Below are 19,774 nucleotides of genomic sequence, written 5' to 3'. Positions count from 1 at the left end.
GCCCAGGCTGGAGTGCAGTGATACGATCTTGGCTCACTACAACCTCCACCTCCCAGGTTCAAACAATTCTCTTGCCTGAGCCTCCCGAGTAGCTGGTACTGCAGACAAATTCTGCCACACCCAGCTAATTTTTTGCATTTTTTTTTAGCAGAGACAGGGTTTCACCATGTTTCCCAGGATGGTCCCAAACTCCTGAGCTCAGGAAATCCGCCCTCTCAGCCTCCCAAAGTGCTGGGATTACAGGCGTGAGCCGCCGCACCTGGCAGATTCTTAAAATACGATAGCAGCGGCACGGTGGATCAACTGGGTAAGGAAAAATATATAATTGAACCGTCATCTCACATAGTATATTCAACATTCAATTCCCGATGATTTTATTTTTATTTTTTACTTTTTTTTGGAGACACAGCCTCACTCTGTCACCCAGGCTGGAGTGCAGTGGTGCAATCTTGGCTTACTGCAACCTCCACCTCCCAGGTTCAAACGATTCTACTGCCTCAGCCTTCCAAGTAGCTGGAATTATAGCCACCTGCCATCATACATGGCTAATTTTTGTATTTTTAGTAGAGATAAGATTTCACCATGTTGCCCAGGCTGGTCTCGGGCGTGGTGGAAGGCACCTGTAATCTTAGCTACTCAGGAGGCTGAGGTACAAAAATTGCTCGGACCCAGGAGGTAGAGGTTGCAATGAGCCAAGATCACACCACTGCACTCCAGCCTGGGTGACAGGGCAAGACACTGTCTCAAGAAATAAATAACTGCTAGTAATAAATTATTTTTGTTGGTTTTATTTTTCTTTTTTAATGTTCTTAATTCCATTGGGTATTCTGGGAGGATGATTTTATGATCCAGTTTCACCTGGTCTTCTTTACCTAGACGTCTTCCATATGCCTAGTATTAACATTCTGATGCAGGATGACACATCTTTAGAACCCGCTAAAACTGATTAGTGTTTTTAACCCAAAAAACTGTTACAGACAAATATAGGCACATTTCTCTATCACATATTGTCAGGTTGAGACCAAAACAGAATTAGTTGAGAAAAGAAACATATGTATTTACTTAAGTCTATTCTTAACAACGATAAAGTGGGCTTCTGGAGCTGGAAAGTCATAAAGGTTGCCTTTGGAACTCCCCTGAGGAGTCCACACCATCCACTTCATCATAGCTCTTAAGGATCATTGCTTAAAGTCCTTTGTCGATCTGGCTCAATCCTAAGTGTCCTTGTTTTTTATAATCATCTGGAGTTAAGATATTTTGAATTTTCCAATTAGTGTTCATTGAGCACCTACTATGTGCTTAACTCTGTACCCAGTGCTATAGGAGAGGCTCTGTACTCAGGGCTGTGGGGGACTAACAAAAAGTATTTGACAGTCTCTGACCTTCCAGAATCTACCAGTTGGGGAGATAAGATGTATTCGTCCAAAACAGTGTATAACAGTTCAAAACAGGAGATAAATGCTCCACTCCGGGCTCAGACTCTGTCTAAAGGTTTATTAGACTGATTAAATCCATTGGGAAGGCCCTGAGAGGTCACTTCGTCCAACTTCCTACACTGAAGCACTCATCATAAATGCCTATTTGTTGAGCAGCCATTGCCCGTCATTAACTGATAACTGCAACTGACACTTTAAAAATGGGAAATTATTGGGCTCTTTGCGTGTAAAAGGTTTTTGAACTATCTATTAAGCCAACCAGTTTTCCCTCAGAAGCATATAAAACTGTCATTTTGAGCCACACTGTGTCAGCCACAGGCTTATCGATTGCTACCCCGGTGCAGGGGGACAGAAGTTAGCTTTTGTTGAGCAAGAGGTTGGATGCACCTAGCCCCACTACCCTTCAGTTTCCCTGAAATGTGTCATGTACTTGTCTTCCATGAATCAAAGTTGATATTTTTAAACATAAATTTCAATGTATGTGGCAATCCGGTGTATAAGAAAGTATGGAACCAGCCCTGGGTTCAGAATCCAGCCCTGCATTTTCCAGCTCTGTGACCTTGTTCCTCAGGTTTCTTATGTGCAAAATGGAGTTAAGAAGACCTAGGGGTTGTCCTGGGGATTCACTTAGTGTGTAGAGAGAGCACAAGGCACTGAGCGGTACTTGGTAACTATTAGTGCTCTTGCTTTTTTTTTTTTTTTTTTTTTTTTTTTTTTTTTTTTTTTTTTTTTTTTTTTTTTTTTTTTTTTTTTTTTTTTTTTTTTTTTTTTTTTTTTTTTTTTGGTTTGGTTGGTTGTTTGTTTTTAAAGACAGGGTCTTGCTCTGTCTCCCAGTCTGAAGTGCAGTGGTGCAGTCATAATCATAACTCACTGAGGCCTTGAACTCCTGGGCTCAAGCGATCCTCCTGCCTCAGCCTCCCGAGTAGCTAGGACTATAGGCATGCACCACCATGCCCAGCTAATTTGTTGCCCCTGCTGGTCTTGAACACCTGGATTCAAGCAATCCTCTCCACTTGGCCTTCCAAAGCACTGGGATTCCAGGCATGAGCCACTGCACCCGGCTTCTTCCCTTCTTTATGTGAGAGATTTTCCACATCTATGGCCCTAAGGGGGCCCACACATTTTAGGATTCATTCATTCGGTATTCATTTTAGGATTTCATTCATTAAGTATTTCTAAAACCTTTGATGAATACATGACATCGTAGCAATATAGAGGGGAGAGAGAGTGATGAGATTAATGAGGGCTTTATGAAGGATGTAAAAAACCAGAGCTGAATCTTAACAAATATTCAGTCTTTGGATAGGCTGCAAAGAAAGGAGAGAACAAGGTTGAGCTGGGGCCTCTGAGCAAAGTTGAGGAGTGGGAATTAATGTGCCATTCCCAAGTGTTTTAGTCCGTTTTCACGCTGCTGATAAAGTCATACACAAAACTAAGTAATTTATAAAGAAAAAGAGGTTTAATGGACTCACAGCTCTACATGGCTGGGGTGGCCTCACCATCATGGCGGAAGGTGGAAAGCACATCTTACATGGTGGCAGGCAAGAGAGAATGGGAGCCAAGTGAAAGGGGAAACCCCTTATGAAACCATCAGATCTTGTGAGACTTATTCAGTACCACGAGAACAATATGGGGGAAACCATCCCCATGATTCAGTCATCTCCCACTGGGTCCTTCCCACAACATGTGGGAATTATGGGAGCTACAATTCAAGATGAGATTTGGGTGGGGACACAGCCAAACCAGATCACGTGGTTCAAGGAGACAGACAACCTGACTCTAGCAAGACCGTGTGTGGCAGATGCACCTGACAGCAGTAACTGAAGCACACCCTGAGAATGACCCTGTGGTCCAAGAAGAGTGTATGTTCAGAGTTCCCACCTAAGGAATCTGGCAGTGGCCAACCTGGAGATTCACTATCTCTATGAAGGGCATCGGAACCCTCAGTCCATCCCTTCTGTCCATGCAGGGGATGGAGGCCTTTTTTGGGGGGTTAAATGGAGGTTGCTAGGTAAGGGGTGCTGAATGAAAATTGCTATATAAACTGTATGCTTTCTATAAGCAGTAGCAGTTCTCCTGTCCAGCCTGCCACACTGAGCAGCCTCTGTGTAAGTCCTCAATTAATCTCATGTCTCATGCTGGCTCCAGATCTCATCTTTGGCCTCTTGGACATGATACCATCCCTATCAGAGTCAATAGGGGTTGACAGAAGCAAGGCGAAGGAATAATCACTTTTGAGAATGTGCTATGTGCCAAGCACCTTTGTGGGCTCATTTAGGCAAATTATTGCACACAGTCCTCCTAACAAGTCTATGAAGTGGATGCACATATCCATTCCACAATTATTTGTTGAGTGGCTATAACTTTATTTGCAAGAAGTTAGAAGAAGTTTAACTTGCTACAGGCCATGCAGACAACAAGTGGTAGAACTGGAATCCACACCTAGAGCTGCCAGCTGGAAGCTATGGTTCTTCCAGCTACAAGTTGCCAACTCCATACAAGGAATAATATATAGATAATTAGAGTGTATATCTAATTATCTATACATTAGGGTTCTCCAGAGACATAGAACCAACAGAACCAATTGAAGATAGATATATCTAAAGAGAGAGAAAAAGAGATATTATAAGGTATTGGCTCACATGATTATAGAGGCCAAGAAGGTTCACGATCTGCCTCCTGCAGCTGGAGACCCAGCAAAGTCAGTGGTGTAGTTTGAAGGCTTCCAGAAAGCCAAAGACCTAATGCTGTAGACTCCAGTCCAAGTCTGAAGGCCTGAGAACTCAGAACACCAGAGGCAAGAAGAGATGAGTGTCCCAGCTCATGCAGCCAGACAGAGAATGAACTTAACCTTCCTCATCTTTTTTGTTCCAAGCCTTCAACAGACCAGATGATGTTCATGTACACTGGGGAGGGCCAATGGCTTTCCTCAGTCTACCAATATAAAGGCTGATCTGTTTCAGAAACACCCTCACAGACACACCCAGAAAGAATTTTAACCAGTTGTTTGGGCATCCCATGGCCCAGTAAAGGTGACACAGAAAATGAACCATCACAGGGTATATATTATAGGGAACTAGAAAGCCAGATAGATGAATCTATAATTTTTGCTGCAAACAGAAGTAATTGAATGTCCAGGTAGATGGTAGGTGGTTATTCCAGTGCCCTCTTAATTGAATTATAAGTACACTAGCCAAACATGTACAGGTACCTCACAGATCGATTATTATTAAAATGGTAAGATGTCATTTCCATTCATCCAGATTAAAGGTGACATGGCAACTGAATACCCAGTCCTATACTGCATCCTGTATTGGCAGAAAGAGAAATGTTTTGTGAAACATATTAATGGGTTGACTGATGAAATTGGAAGAGGATGATAAATTCAATTAAAAATATTTTATCGATGTGAAATTTGCTGAACTTGATAACTATATTATGGTAAAATAAGAAAACATCCCTATTCTTAGGAAATTAACACTGAAATATTCACGGATAAGGGCTGAATGGTACTCATTTTCAAATGGTTCAGAAAAATTTCATGAATAAATGTATACATATATACAATGGGAGAGAGAGTATTCCTAAACTTTCAACTTCTCTACAAATTTTCAGTAATTTCCAAATAAAAAGTTTCATAAAGAATGATATGATATTTATGGCCACTTTTATTTTTAACATTTGGGAATTAGTGTGTTGGTCAAATATTTAAGGTCTAAAGATAAATTACTTTTTGAAATAAAAATCTAGTATAATACTTTTTTATTCTCTAAAAAAAATGTGTCCAGGATGCAGAAAGAAAGAGGAATTTAATGAGCACCTAGTGCATTCTAGGCCCTTTACAAAATCTTCTCACTTAATCCTCAAAACAAGCCTTCAAAGTGGACTTAATCCTCATTTATGAAATCATGAAACTAGGTTCAAAGAACTCAAAGTTTCTAAGGTAAGGTTGGAAACTGCATTTGAATCCAGGTTTATTTAACATTCATAATGTCAAATAGAATGCTTATCACTAAATATTTATAAGGTATGAAAATCTCACAATCATCTGATTATTCATATGTAAAGTAAAAGTGCATTTGTATAAAACATATTACTTTTGATATTGAACAAATGCTGGACAATAGCCACCTTTTTCCCAGATTATTCTAAAGTCATAGTTAGGATTATTTGCCGTTGTCTTACACATGTCCCTTCTGAAGCTTTGATGAATGAGGTGAATCACGAACTAAAGAAGCTGAATCACAAACCAAGGGAGTAGAAGCTGCAGCAGAAGCTCCCAGCAGGAACCTCACCTGACCTCAATGACTCCCCTCACCCATTAGATCCCAACCATTACCCTGCATCACACACACATGCACATGCACACATATGCACATGCACGCATACACAACACCCTACATGTGTGCTGCACTTAGTGCCTTACTCCCTATATTAGTCAGGGATCTCCAGAGAAACAGAACCAATACAATATCTATAGATCTATAAAAAAAATTTATTATGAGGGCTTGGCTCACATAGTCACAGAAGCCAAAAAGTCCCTGATTTGCCATCTGCAACCTGGAGGCCTAAGAAAGCCAGTGGTGTCCCTCCAGTCCAAGCCCAAAGGCTGGGAACCAGGAAGCTGACAGTGTAAGTCCCAGTCTGAATCTGAAAACCCCCAAACCAGGAGTGCTGGTGACTGGGGCAGCAGAAGACGGGTGTCCCAGCTCCGGAAAGTGATTTCCTCGTTCCTCGGCCTTTTTGTTCTATTTCAGCCCACAATGGACTGGACGCTGTCTACCCATATTGATGAGGGTGGGTCTTCTTTACTCCATCTACCGATTAAAATGATAAAATCTCTTCCAGAAGCACTCTCAACAGACATGCCCAGAAACAATGTGTTACCACTGTCTGGGCAACCCTTGGCCCAGTCGACTTGATACATAGAAATCAACTATCACACACCCTACCCACCCAAACCTATACACTCCCAACCGGAGACACTGTCCTTCCCACCCCATCAGCACCTGTTATAGAGGACCACAGAGCTCAGGCCACAGTGACTCAGGACCACCAATGTCCCATCTCCACTGCTAATTTCACCCAACAACGCACTTCATTGATTCAATTTCCTTTGTCGCTGTCTCCACTGTGATTCCAAACAGACTTAAATGATGTTAAGCCAGGCTAAGAGCGTGTTTGGAGGGAAGATAGAATAAAATTGAATGTAAGAGGTGTCAATTATCACAGACTTGAGTTCATCCTTTCCCTGCCATGGTGGCATTTGAAATTTTTCTATTACTCATTTAGATTCCAATCTCTGAGCTTCCCTCTTCTTTCTTCCAGCTTCTAAGTCAAAGAGATTTTTCTCAGCAAAATAACCCTTCAGTTACTACCAGGGACAGACTGGTATGTGGGCTCCAACAGATGTACAAGACAAGCTTTACAGGCATCTTAAAGGGTTCAGTGTGAAGATGAAATTTATCTAATGCAGCATTTCCTCTCAAGTGCAATTTATTATCCCTTAGATGTTGAACCCCTTATAAATATTAGATGTCCTTTTTTCACAAACCCTGTGTGTTATTTTACCCTTGGTTCAGGTCGGTCTTTGAAATTAGATTGACTCGTTTCATTTCCGCCTGTCAATTCCCTTTCTTTACTTCCAATTCTAATTTTTTTCCCTTTGCCTTGAAATTCAATGTATCTTCTAACACTTTGAAAAACAATGTCAATTAGAATTTGGCACTTTTGTGGGAGCTGTTTGTTCCAAAGTGCCTTTCAGCCCATCCACATTCATGAAGTGCCTCCTGGTAAACCAGCATCCTAGGAAAACTGATGGTGACTGCAGAGTCACCCTGTGTGTGTGCCCTGCGTGTGACAGTATCTGTGATATCATAAGGCCTTCACTGTGACTAAGTGAAGAAACCCAGTGGCTTCTAAAGTTATGAAGTCTAATGATCAGAGAATATTAGAGGTCAAAGCTGTCATCTGTGTCAGCTGAGTCTACGGAGGCAAGACCAAGGAAAGGGGTCGTGATCACAGGAGAGGATGATGGGGTCTTGACCCACGGAGGACGCTAGGTCATATCAGTAGCATGGCCAAACAGGCTGACACAGTCAGGGCCTCCTGTAGTAAGAATTAGAAACCCCAGCGCCTTACCCATGGATGTCAGAGAGCAGGGGGAGATGCAGGAATGCACCATGGGTGAGAAAAGCACACCATACGGTAGATGAAGCAAATGCTGGAAATGTGCGCATGGCCTCCGCTGCTTCTGTTCTCTTTATGATGACTTGGAAGGCGCAGAATTCAGAGACCCTCAGCCCGATCCCTGTGCTGAATGAGGACCTCCAACATGAAGTTCCTGGTGAGACAGTCAGTGGCTTCCCCAACTGAAATTAATCACTGGCTCCCAATACTCTGGCAGCACTTTGTTGCCCTATTTACAGCCCTTGAAATAATGGATGTGGAAGTGCTTTGTAAACTGAAAAGCACTGTACAAATGTCAGATGTTGGGAGTTTGGCAGGGGAGCAATAGATAATGCATCTCTTCCATTCCTGAGTCAGGGAGCCATTGAGAGTGAGGCACCAGAGCTAGCCAGACCCAGAGCGACAGTCAGGCTGATGACGGATAGCAGCCAACTCGGATCAAGGCCCTCTCAACTCCCCCACACTTTGCCCAGAATTCAACAGATCCATCCAGCCAAGGCCAATTGCATGCACACTGGAGACAGGCTGAGGAAGGAGCCCTAGCCCCTGGGGGTCCTGGCAGGGTGGGGGGGTTTAGCAAAGCAAACCCAGAAAGACAGAGAGAGGGCAACAGGAAGGAGGAGCACAGAGGGCTTCCTGTGCTTCATGCTGTAGACACGGTGGGCTTGGGCTGATGCTGAAGACATACAGATAAATGAGGCCTCAGGGAGTTTACCATCTAGTAGAAACTGTTAATAGTCTAAATGGGATGGCCGCAGAAGCATTAGGAAAGGCGAAATTGATCCCACCCTAGGTAAGCTGGGGAAGTTTTCACAGAGCAGCTGAGAATTGAATTGAGTTTTGGAGTATGTGTAAAATCTCACCCGATGGAGAGGAGAAGGGAAAAGAAGCAGCAGGACAAACACAGAAAAGCTCACACCCTTGTTGGAATAAAATAGATACAAATAAATGAACACACAAAGGCATGTGAGAATACAAAAATATATACCATCCAATCTGAGTTTTCTATACACCAAGATCGAAGGTTGAATTCAAATTAATATCCATGCTTTTGGGGCCTGGCGTGGTGGTTCATGCCTATAATTCTAGCACTTTGGGGGGATGAGGCAAGAGGATTGCTTGAGACCAGGAGCTGGAGGCTGTAGTGAGCTATGATCAAGCCATTTCACTCCAACCTGGGTGACTGAGCAAGACTCTGTCTCAAAAAAAGAAAAAGGCATGATTTTTATCTTAAGAAAAAACAAATAGTTTTGTTTTCTAATCCTACTTACCAGATGTCATGAGACTTTTGAAATATGCTTTACTGTACAACTCAATCGGCAATAGAAACTAAGAGGAGATACTGTCCCTACTTGTGTTTCTTGGAACATTAGACATTTGCATAATAAACAGTAACACTTATTAAAATCTCCTTTCATCTCCTTTCTATCCTATTTACTTCCCTCACAGTGCAAATCTGATCAGAACCTCCCTCCTTAACAGCCCCCTCCAAAACAAATAAAACCTTCCTCAGGTAGTGGAGGGTAACGCCTCCACTGTAATCACAGTGTCCTAACTTAGATATTTGCAACACAGCTGAGATATGTGATATAGATGAGCTATGCAGATGAGAATATGAATTCCCATTCGCTATGTAGAGAATTTATTGTTTATTCAAAAATAAGAACCGCATCCAAACATATTTTCCCCAGCTCCCGTACACTGAAAAGCAAAACGTTTGGGCTGCATTCCTCCAAGTTTAAGTTTTTAGAATCCTCTTACATGCATTTGTTAGAATTATATTTTTGAGCATCTTCCTTGGTCCTAGGGAATAGAACTGCATCCATTTGTTATCTGAACTTTTTCAAATAAGCTTTCCCAAAGTCTAAGGACAGTCCTTGCCTATAAACTCTAAGACGTCATTTTCTCTAACTGTTCCCATCACACCCACTTCACCAGCCACTTTCCCCAATTCTTGGGGAGCCCCAGGGCATGTGCCCTTCCCACCTGGCCTTGCTCAACCGCTCTTGGACTATCTGTTCAACCTCATGACTCAGCCGGTCTTCACACCAGTGCCCCCAGCAAACAAACGCCAGTTGGAACCCTTGACCAGATATTTCTAAATGTCAGCTTGTCCTCACCCTCCACGCGGCTGTTGCTTCTGTTCCCAGGAGCCCATTATTCTACATGGTTATGACTCAGAACACTGAATTGCTTAAGAAAAAGGAAATATCTGTAACAAAATGACAAGGAATTGATATATCTGACATAGTAAACGATAACACCAAAAGAAAATTAAGACCCTTCATTGATAAGTGGATAAACAATTTCCCCAAATTAACCAGAAATGATTAACAAACTCAGATGAAATGTTCACCCTTCCAAATAATCAAAGCAATATAAATGGAAACAATGATAAAATTTGATAACAGAGATATTGGAAAGGTAATAAACAGTGCTGTCAAGCCTTAGGAAGTCAGATATTGTCACACACTTCTGGTAAAGTGGAATAATCTTTGATGAAAGCAATTTCAGTGTATGTGCTTTCAATTTTAAGATTCTATCATAAGGATAATATAAAAATAAAAATATATGCACAAGGATACTCATCATTACTTGTATTAGCAAAAAAAAGTGACAGCCTTAACATCTATTTTTAGACAAATGGTTCAATAAATTCTTATTGATTATGCTAATAAAGATTTTAATGCATAAGAAAATATATATGTATGCACGTGTCATAGAATTATGGAAATATACTACATAGGCAGAGAAAAAATGAAAGGGAATACACTAACATTAACAATGATTTGAGTTTAAATGATGAAACTATGGGTGATATTTTATCTTACCTTAAGTTTCTTCTGTTATTCAAATTTTCTCTAATAAGAATGTGTTATGTCTATAGTAAGGTGGAGGCATTTTTTAAAGGTATTTGAATTGGAAATCAAAAGTCCTGGTTTCTAGTTCAAGTTTTAAAAGAATTATAAAGCTTTGTATAATTCATGCCATGTCTCTGAGCCTAATTTTTCTATTCCAAAAATGTGGTGGCTTTGTAATGTGTCAATTTGACAAGAGGAAACTGGTTCCTAAAATTCCTTTCCTTCTAAATTCCCAGCTGGGACAGGTCTCGGAGATTGGAAGGGTGGAAGTAAAGCTGCAGCCATGTGGTTCTCATGCTCAGCGGGCAGGTGCAGGGGACTAAGCAGCTCCCACACATTATCACTCACCTGCTGGCTCAGTTGGATGCCATGAGACAGCAATCAGTCCTCAAACTGCTCCCCCTTCTCTCACATCCCCATTCAGCTTCTACAGGTCCTGAATCAAGTGTGTGTTTACCTCTGTGATCAAGGGTTCCAGCTCCTTCCACAGGACACCCACACCACCAAGGTCAAGGGCAACAAGAACCAACAGGCTCAATCCATCCTTAAGGACTCCAAGTCATGCCTCTGGTTCCATCTTGTCTTGACTCTCCCCTGCTTTACATATATCTTTCTTGTTCACCCTGCAGCATTCAAACCCCAGGATCAAGCACTAAGAAAACAGCCATAGAGAGACTTTTCCAATCACCCCCACAACTGCATAAGGTCAAATCCCTATAATCAATAATAAACAAGGGCATACCTAGTGGCCATGCTTCTCCGATTGAACCGTGACTGATGTAAGAGAGACATGGGATTTATTTATTCAAGTCCACATTTCCATCCAGCCCTGAATTAAGACATGGGGATTCATTTATTAAAGTGTAAGTTTCCTTTCAACCCTAAACTAGAGTATTTTAAAGTAAACTCAAAAGTCTCTCTACATCCATAATCAATAGAAAATCTAGAGATTCATTCCCTCTAGACAAAATTAACAACTCTGCTGGTTGGACAATACAGGGGGAGGTACCAAGCACACCTGGGTATCACCCCTCCTCCAGAGATCCCATGAAAAAGATGGCAAAAGAATTTGAAAGGCACAAACCCACAAGAGCCAAGAGAATTGCAGGAGAGCGAGCAGTAGGCAAAGAGTTTTAATGAACTGCTGGAAGACATAAAGCAGAGGGAAGAATGATGAAAAATAAAGGGAAAAGATGGAAAGTCAGCCTGGAATACAAGCAAAGGGGCTGCAGGACCTGAAGAAAACTCTAGACTCTGACATAGCAGGTGACACGAGGCACAGGTGTGAGAAGTGGTGCTGAGGAGTAACTGAAGACCCGCAGATGAAGCACATAGACAGCCCCACCCAACTCCTCCCTACCACAGCGCCAGATCTGCCTAACCCGGAACTTCTCCCAGTCAAAAACTGAGGACAGGTGTTTTCTCTTTCACTTCTTTTTTATTGTGGTAAAATACACATAATATAAAATTTATACTCTTGGCTTTTTTTGTATTAAAATATTTTATATTATTCATTCAAACTTCATTTTATACAATGAATGCATACACTGCTGGGGAAGCGTCTGACTGATGTGTGGAAGGGCGGGGATGTCTGCAGCTATGAGAGGGGAGGCGGGGAGGCGGGGAGGCCCCGGGTGCTTCCTCTCCTCGGCTGACCACCGTGTGTTCATTCCCAGAGGAAGAGCTGGACGCAGTTAACCCTGGATGGCACAGTAGACAGAGGGACCTGCAGACGTGGTGGCCAAGGCCTCTGTAAGGGCTTCCCCAGGAGATGTGACCTTTCCAGGCCTTGCAGGCGAGTGTCCTCACCCTGAACGAGCCCCCGAGTCCTGGTCCTTGGTGGACGGTGGCTATGGCATGTGTGTGCATATATGGATATCTGTGCTGCCCCCCTCTGGAACCAGCCCGTGCCCTGTCCTGCCTGCGCACACCCACGCTGAGGCGGCGGGCATGTCAGCTTTGCTGGCCACAATGGCCAGTTCCGGGTCCTCCTACTCCTACCGCTGCAACTACGCCAGCCTCTCCTGTTCCGCCTCCTCGCTGTCCCACTTGGTTCATGCCAGCTGCTGCTCCTCATTGCCAAACTTCAAAGGTAAGGAAGGGTTTTTCCTGAATGGGTCTGGGGTAAATGGGTCATTCTTTGTCTGTTACTTGAAGAAGCCGTTGGTGGCAGAGCCTCGGAATGGATTGCTTTCTTTGAAAGATCCTCCAAATGGATCTGTTGAAACTGCTGCTGTTCTGCAAAGGGGTCATTGCTGAATGGATTGCCTTTGGAGGGGTCAGCTCCTTTAAATGGGTCAGATTGGAAGGGGTCTTCTGTCTGGAAAGGATCTGGATGCAACTCTTAAGTGTTGTTGCTAAATAACAAGGCTTTATTTTCAAAAGGATCATCCGTGGCTCCAAAACCACCCCCCTCTGCCAGGGACGCCTTCGCTCAGGTCAGCCAGGTCGGTCAGGCTGGCATTGTGGGCTCCGTCAAGCACTGGTCATACTGCCCCGGCTCCAGTGGGCCTCCTGGCAGCTTTCATGCAGTTGGGAAAGTTTGCTCCTTGCCTGGTTGATTTCATCTTGCATTGACTTCAGGGACTCGATGATGGTTTCCAGCTGGACCTGCTCAGCCTGCATGCTCTGCTCCAGCTGGGTTTCCTCGTGCTGCAATCGGTTCAGCCCCGACTTGGCTCGGTTCAGATTGTCTTCCTGGAACTTTAAGTCAGATTCCTGAGGCTGGATTTGCGTTTTCAATGATGAGATCATCTGAGTCTCGTCCTGGCTCTTCTGCCAGACGTCGCTCAGCATGTCTCAGAGCTTGGCCTTCTGCTAGTCCACCTTGTCCAGGCAATCTTGAGCGTCTTGTTTCTGAGCCTCGTGCTTTTGCAAACTGCTTGTTTCCCAGTCTAGGTCATTTTGTAATTCCTGTACCTCGCTGGTTTTCTGTCTGATTGCCTCTTCCTTTTCTCTAATGTCTTGTTCCAGTGAATATTTCTCTCTTTGTAACTGGGTGATCTCTTGACTGATGTCATCAAGCTCCTTCATACCAGTAAACTCCCCGGAGCCGAGAGAGCCTTAACTGTATGGGCCGGGAGTGCCTCTCTCCGAGGGTGGGACCATGTCCAGCGAGAGGACTTGAGGGGGTTCGATGCTTTACTGACTTTCCGCTGAATGAAATGCATAGCTAAGCAAATTGGTCTTTGCTTAACTGCCTCATTTGCCTTATATTGGCTAGGGCCCATATGTGTGCCAGAAGGTTCTGTGTGAGGCCCGAGTGCATGAAGATCTCATTCACCTCCTGGCCACTCACACAGCTGTCCAGATCCGGGTCGGTCATCAGGAATATCTTGTCAAATCGCATCTTGTCTGCCACCAGCACCACCCAGTTCACTGCTGGCTGTGTTTGCTTGAGGCTGTGTTTGGGGACAGGCTCCCTGTGCTGCTGAGGTTGTTGACGCCGCCATGGGATGGTGTGGCATGCAGGCTGTCTTTTGGTGGGGGCTGGCAGACAGGACAGGAATGGCACCGGAGAACACAGTCTTGTTTCTCTTGGAGGGTGGGATGAGGGATGGGGGCAGGGCAGAAAGCACAGGCTCCTTCTCAAGGGCTTGGTACACTAAGTGCATGGCCACCCGCAAACTCGTCTCAGCCCAAGTGCCCACGCTGGTCGATGTTACTGAGGTCCCAGACCCAGCCCAGGACATCAAGAGGCAACTTTGAGTTCACGAGGACCGCCTTGAGTTTGTCTCCAAAGAGCAAACCGTTGATGGGTAAGAGGCTTTCAAATATCCCATCAAATTTGGCCTTTTCTTTCACCCTCACAGCCCAGAGGGCCTCGGCAGAGGGCAGCACGACCATCAGAGAAATGCTGGTGTTATGGAATTTAGGCAGTGGCAGGCTCAAATTCAGATTGCTCAAGGTAACTCCATGGCCACTCTGTGCACAGGCCACCAGTCTCAGTGAAACCCTGTTTATCCAAGAACCCTTTACTTTCTGGGTTGGCCAAGTCCCATATCTTCCCAAGGATAATGTCCCAGAGGCCAGACTTCTTTAGAGAAAACGCAGCTTCCCTCGCCTTCACCCTCCCTGTGTGTGCCGGATCGACCTGCTTGTAATAAGATTCATACACCGAATTTCTAATGGGAATCTGCTGGGAGAGGGGATGAGTGGTGCCGCCATCTTCCTGCGGACTTGGGCCTCTTAACTATTTTTAGAGTTGTAGTTATATATTTGTACAACTACTGTAACAGTTCAGTTGTATAGTTCACTGTTTTGGGGTTTTCCATTGTTGTTTCTGAAACAGGGCCTTACTCTGTCTCCCAGTGCAGTGGCACAATCGTAGCCCATTGTAGCCTCCACCTCCCAGCTAAAGCAACCCTCCCACCCCAGCCTCCCAAGTAGCTGGGACTCCCGGTGTGCATCACCACACCTAATTGTTTTTTTAAGAGATGGGATCTCTCTATGTTGCCCAAGCTGGTTTCAAACTCCTGGCCTTAGGTAATCTCCCCTCCTCAGCCTCCCAATGTGCTGAGATTACAGGCATGAGTCACTGCATCTGACCCCAGTTCAGTGTTTTTAGATACATTCATAATGGTATTTTGAGGGGGGGGTTGAATGTTATTTATTTTATTATATATATATTTTATTGCATTTTAAGTTTTGGGGTACATGTGAAGAACATGCAAGATTGTTGCATAGGTACATACATGGCAATGTGGTTTGCTGCCTTCCTCCCCATCACCTATATCTAGCATTTCTCTCCATGTTATCTCTCCCCAACTTCCCACCCTCTGCTGTCCCTCCCCTAGTTTCCCCCCACAGACCCGAGTGTGTGATGCTCCCCTCCCTATGTCCATGTGTTCTCATTGTTCAACACCCGCCTATGAGTGAGAACATGTGGTGTTTGATTTTCTGTTCTTGTGTCAGTTTGCTGAGAATGATGGTTTCCAAGTTCATCCATGCCCCTAAAAAGGACACGAACTCATTGTTTTTTATGGCTGCATAATATTCCATGGTATATATGTGCCACATTTTCCCTGTCCAGTCTGTCATTGATGGTCATTTGGGTTGGTTCCAAATCTTTGCTATTGTAAACAGTGCTGCAATGAACATTTGTGTGCATATGTCCTTATAATAGAACAATTTATAATCCTTTGGATATACACCCAGTAATGGGATTGCTGGATCAAATGAGATGGGGTCTCTCTGTCACCAAGCCTGAAGTGCAGTGGCAGAATTATAGCTCACTGCAGCCTCAAGCTCCTGGACTCAAGTGATCCTCCCATCTCAGCCTCCCAAGTACCTGGACTACAAATGCATGCCACCATATCCAGATAATACATGCATAATGTTGTTGTAACTGTCACCACCATCCATTTCCTTAACTCTTTTAGTCTTATAAAGCCAAAACTCCATATCCATTAAACAATAATCTCCTATTCCCCCCTTCTTCCAGCCCCTGGCATGCTACTTTCTGCCTCTGTGATTCTGACCTCTCTAAGTATCTCATCTAAGGGGAATCATACAGTATTTGTCCTTTTGTGACTGGCTCCTTTCACTGAGCATCATGTTCTTAAGGTTCATCCATGTTGTGGCCTATTCATTCATCCATCGATGGACAGTTGGGTTGCTTTGACATCTTAACTATTGTGAACAATGCTGTTAGTAACATGGGTATCCAACCATCTCTTCAAGACCCTGCTTTCAATTATTTTGGGTATATACCCAGTGGTGGAATGGCATATGGATCATATGGTAATTCTATGTTTAGCTTTTTGAGGAACCACCATGCTGGTTTTCATGGCAGCTGCACCATTTTACATTTCTACCAACGGTCCACAAGCATTCCAATTTCTCTATATCCTTGCTAACACTTATTTTTTTATAGTAACCATCACAATGGAGGGAGATGTTCTTAATTTTTTTAAAAAAGACAAAGTGAAGAATTTTCAAAAAAAAAGTTTTTCTCAACTTTAAAAACCATCTGGGGAAAAGTAGAGGACCTAATAATGAGTATCACCAGAGTCAAGGCTCCCATCCAATTTCATGTAGAGGTGCCCCAGCATAACAGTCTGCTCCCCACCTGTCCCATTAAAAAGCCTGACAGTCAACAACCCGGGTACTAGACACAGAGCTCTCAATTTAGCCTCTTTATTGCTTTGCTTTTAAGCATGAACAATGTACCCAATATTTGCAATGTAAAATTTAAACATCAAGTAGTAACCCTACCCCCAAAAAGAGCAAAGACAATTCAGGATACAGATTACTGAAAACAAAAGCAAAACAAAGTCTGTAAAACCAAGAATTATATTCCATGAATAAATGAGCCATACGGGAATAAGAAAGAGCTCTTAGAATTCAAAAATATGGCTATATAATTCCAGAAATTTAAAGAATGCAATGGAAGGATTGAAAGATAAATTTGAAAGCATCTCTTAGTGTATATTAAAAAAAAGATTTTAAAAATATGAGAGAAATTTTAAGAGCAAGGGATCAATCCATGAAGTCCAACATCAGATTAACAAGGATTTTGGAAAGAGATGCAAAGAGTAAGAAACTAGCAAGGAAATAATATAAGAGAATATACCAAAATTGAAGAAGAACACAAGTTATTAGATTAAACAGAGATTCCTCTACGTAAAGTCTCAAAGAATAAATAAATAAATAAATAAAAAGACTTAACAGAGATTCCTCTAAGTAAAGGCACAAAGGATGAAAAAACACTCCTACCTAGACATGGCATTATGAAATTTCAGAATACCAAGGATAAAGATATAGTAAATGTATGCAGGAAAAAGGAAAGGGAAAAAAAAATAAAAACAGGTTTCTTCCTAAAAGAGAACAGACGTGAGCTTGGCATCAGACTTACCGGCATCAGTGAAACAGGGATGCAAGGGAGCAAGCTCTAGAGGAAAATTATTTCCAACTTAGAATTCTATATCCAGGATGAAGGTAAAATGTACCCTTCAAAGAAGGCAAGGAGCCCAAAGTTTACCTCTCATAATCCCTTTCTTAGGGAGCTACTTGAAGCTAGAGCAGGGATAAAATAAAAGTATAAAACAAGAAATAAGTCATGGATTCAGGAGACCAATCAAATCCAACCCTGGAGAGCAGTGAGTAGAGATCTAGATTAGAATAGAAAGACAGAGGGTTCTGGGAATTAACAGCAACAAGAAAAGTATGATTTAAAGTTAGAAAATTTGAGGCTTTGATAAAGTCAAGTACTGGCATTTTAAAAAAATATATATTTGAACTAAATGTTAGGCACAATTTACATTGAAAGGCAAAGTAGTGATAACATTAGAACTACAGAGAATAAACCCTAGTGTAGTAATGTGCACATCAGTAAACAACATTTACATGCTTATAGTAATATGAATAACACCTCCTCTTTTTTTTCTGAGATAGAGTCACTCTGTCACCCAGGCTGGAGTGCAGTGGCACAATCTCAGCTCAGTGCAACCTCCATCTCCCAGGTTCCGGCAATTCTCAGGCTCCAGAGTAGCTAGGACTACAGGCACATGCCACCACACCTAGCTAATATTGGTAATTTTAGTAGAGACAGGGTTTCACCATATTGGTCAGGCTGGTCTCAAACTCCTGACTTCAGGTGATCCACCCGCCTTGGTCTCCCAAAGTGCCGGGATTACAGGTGTGGGCCACCATGCCTGGCCTAATGCTTGCTTATTGCTTGTAAAATCAACTTATACAGAAATCCCAGGCAAAACTATGATGGTTACAGAATACAATTAAGCAGCTACTAACCTTGAAGTGGCAGGAAGTGGGGCGAGATGGAAGGAAGGATGTGAGCAGAAGTTTCCTTGCCTTCAGAGTGAAGTCAGGATACAGTGGACAATATAAGACATGAAGTGTAAGGATGCTGCACAAGTGTCCGAGGGAAGAAGAAACCAATCACCGTGATAGAACTCTGTATGAATGATCCAATCTTCCTGCATCATGGAAAGAAACTGATACTGATCCATCAAGAAGCAGGGATAGAAGCTTGTTTATATTGTCATTTATTTTAGAGACTATAAAAATGACTAACCAAAGCAACCAAAGTAGGGATGCTTGGCAAAAACATCATTATCTTTGAGGAGTGAGGTTGCTTTGATTGAAGGACTGCCCAAGAGTGAGGGTGACAGAGGAACCAGGATTAGGAGACCGAGAAAAGAGGACGATTCAGATCCAGCAATCTTATTAGAGCTGGATATGGAAGTGAATTTTTCACTACGTAAGCCAATAAAGTCTGCTTTTGAGTTCGGTTTCTAGAACTTGCCATTGAAAATGCCCAATACATGCCAACTACCCCTCCCCTTCTACCTCCCACCTCACCTCCAGTTAAGGCCTTTGCCTTTCCATCTTTATAAACTTGCATTGTCAGACGCCTTGTATATATATTTACATAAGAAGTTCTAAGTTCCTAGCTATGTGAGTTCATAGTAGAATTATCATCTAATTGATAAGTCCAAGTTTATCTAGCAATTCTGTAAAGAAGTCCAAGTGCAGTGACTTGCGCCTGTAACCACAATGCCTTGGGAGGCCAAGGTGGGAGGATTGCTTGAGCCCAGAAGTTTGAGAGCAGCCTGAGCAACATAATGGAGACCCTGTCTTTAAAACAAATTTTTTTATTAGCTGGGCATGGTGGCACATCCCTGTAGTTCCAGCTACCCTATAGGCTGAGACAGGAGGCTCACTTGAGGCCAGGAATTGGAGGCTGCAGTGAGCTATAATTTCACCACTGCATTCTAGCCTGGATGACAGAGCATGACCCTGTTTCTAAATAAGAATAAAAATCAAGAATAATTTTTTTTGAGACAGAATCTCTCTTAGCTGCACAGGCTGGATTGCAGTGGTGCAATCTCAGCTCACTGTAACCTCCGCTTCCTGGGCTCAAGCAATTCTCCTGCCTCAGCCTCCTGGGTAGCTGGGATTACAGGCACCCACCATGCCTGGCTGTGTGTGTGTGTTTGTGTGTGTATGTGTGTTTAGTAGAGATGGGGTTTCACCATGTTGGCCAGGCTGGTCTCAAGCTCTTGACATCAAGTGATCCACCAGCCTTGGCCTCCCAAAGTGCTGTGATTACAGGTGTAAAAAAATTTGTAAAGTAAGGAGGAGGCCAAGGTGGGAGGGTGGGTTGAGCCCAGGAGTTTAAGACCAGCCTAAGCAACATGACAAAACCCTGTTTCTACAAGAAACATAAAATGAGTCGGGCATGGTGGCATGTGCCTATAATCCCAGCTACTGGGAGGTTGAAGTGAAAGAATCACCTGAGCCCAGGAGGTTGAGGCTGCAGTAAGC

General features: G+C 43.1%; 1 pseudogene; it reads right to left on the bottom strand.

The window, feature by feature from the left end:
• Nucleotides 1-12,560: 12,560 nt before the first annotated feature.
• LOC108312529 lies at nt 12,561-14,653 on the bottom strand (annotated as a pseudogene).
• Nucleotides 14,654-19,774: the final 5,121 nt, after the last annotated feature.

Source organism: Cebus imitator, unplaced genomic scaffold, assembly GCF_001604975.1.
Source record: "Cebus imitator isolate Cc_AM_T3 unplaced genomic scaffold, Cebus_imitator-1.0 Scaffold125, whole genome shotgun sequence".
Lineage (NCBI taxonomy): Eukaryota > Metazoa > Chordata > Mammalia > Primates > Cebidae > Cebus > Cebus imitator.
This window is presented reverse-complemented; position numbering and strand designations above follow the sequence as displayed.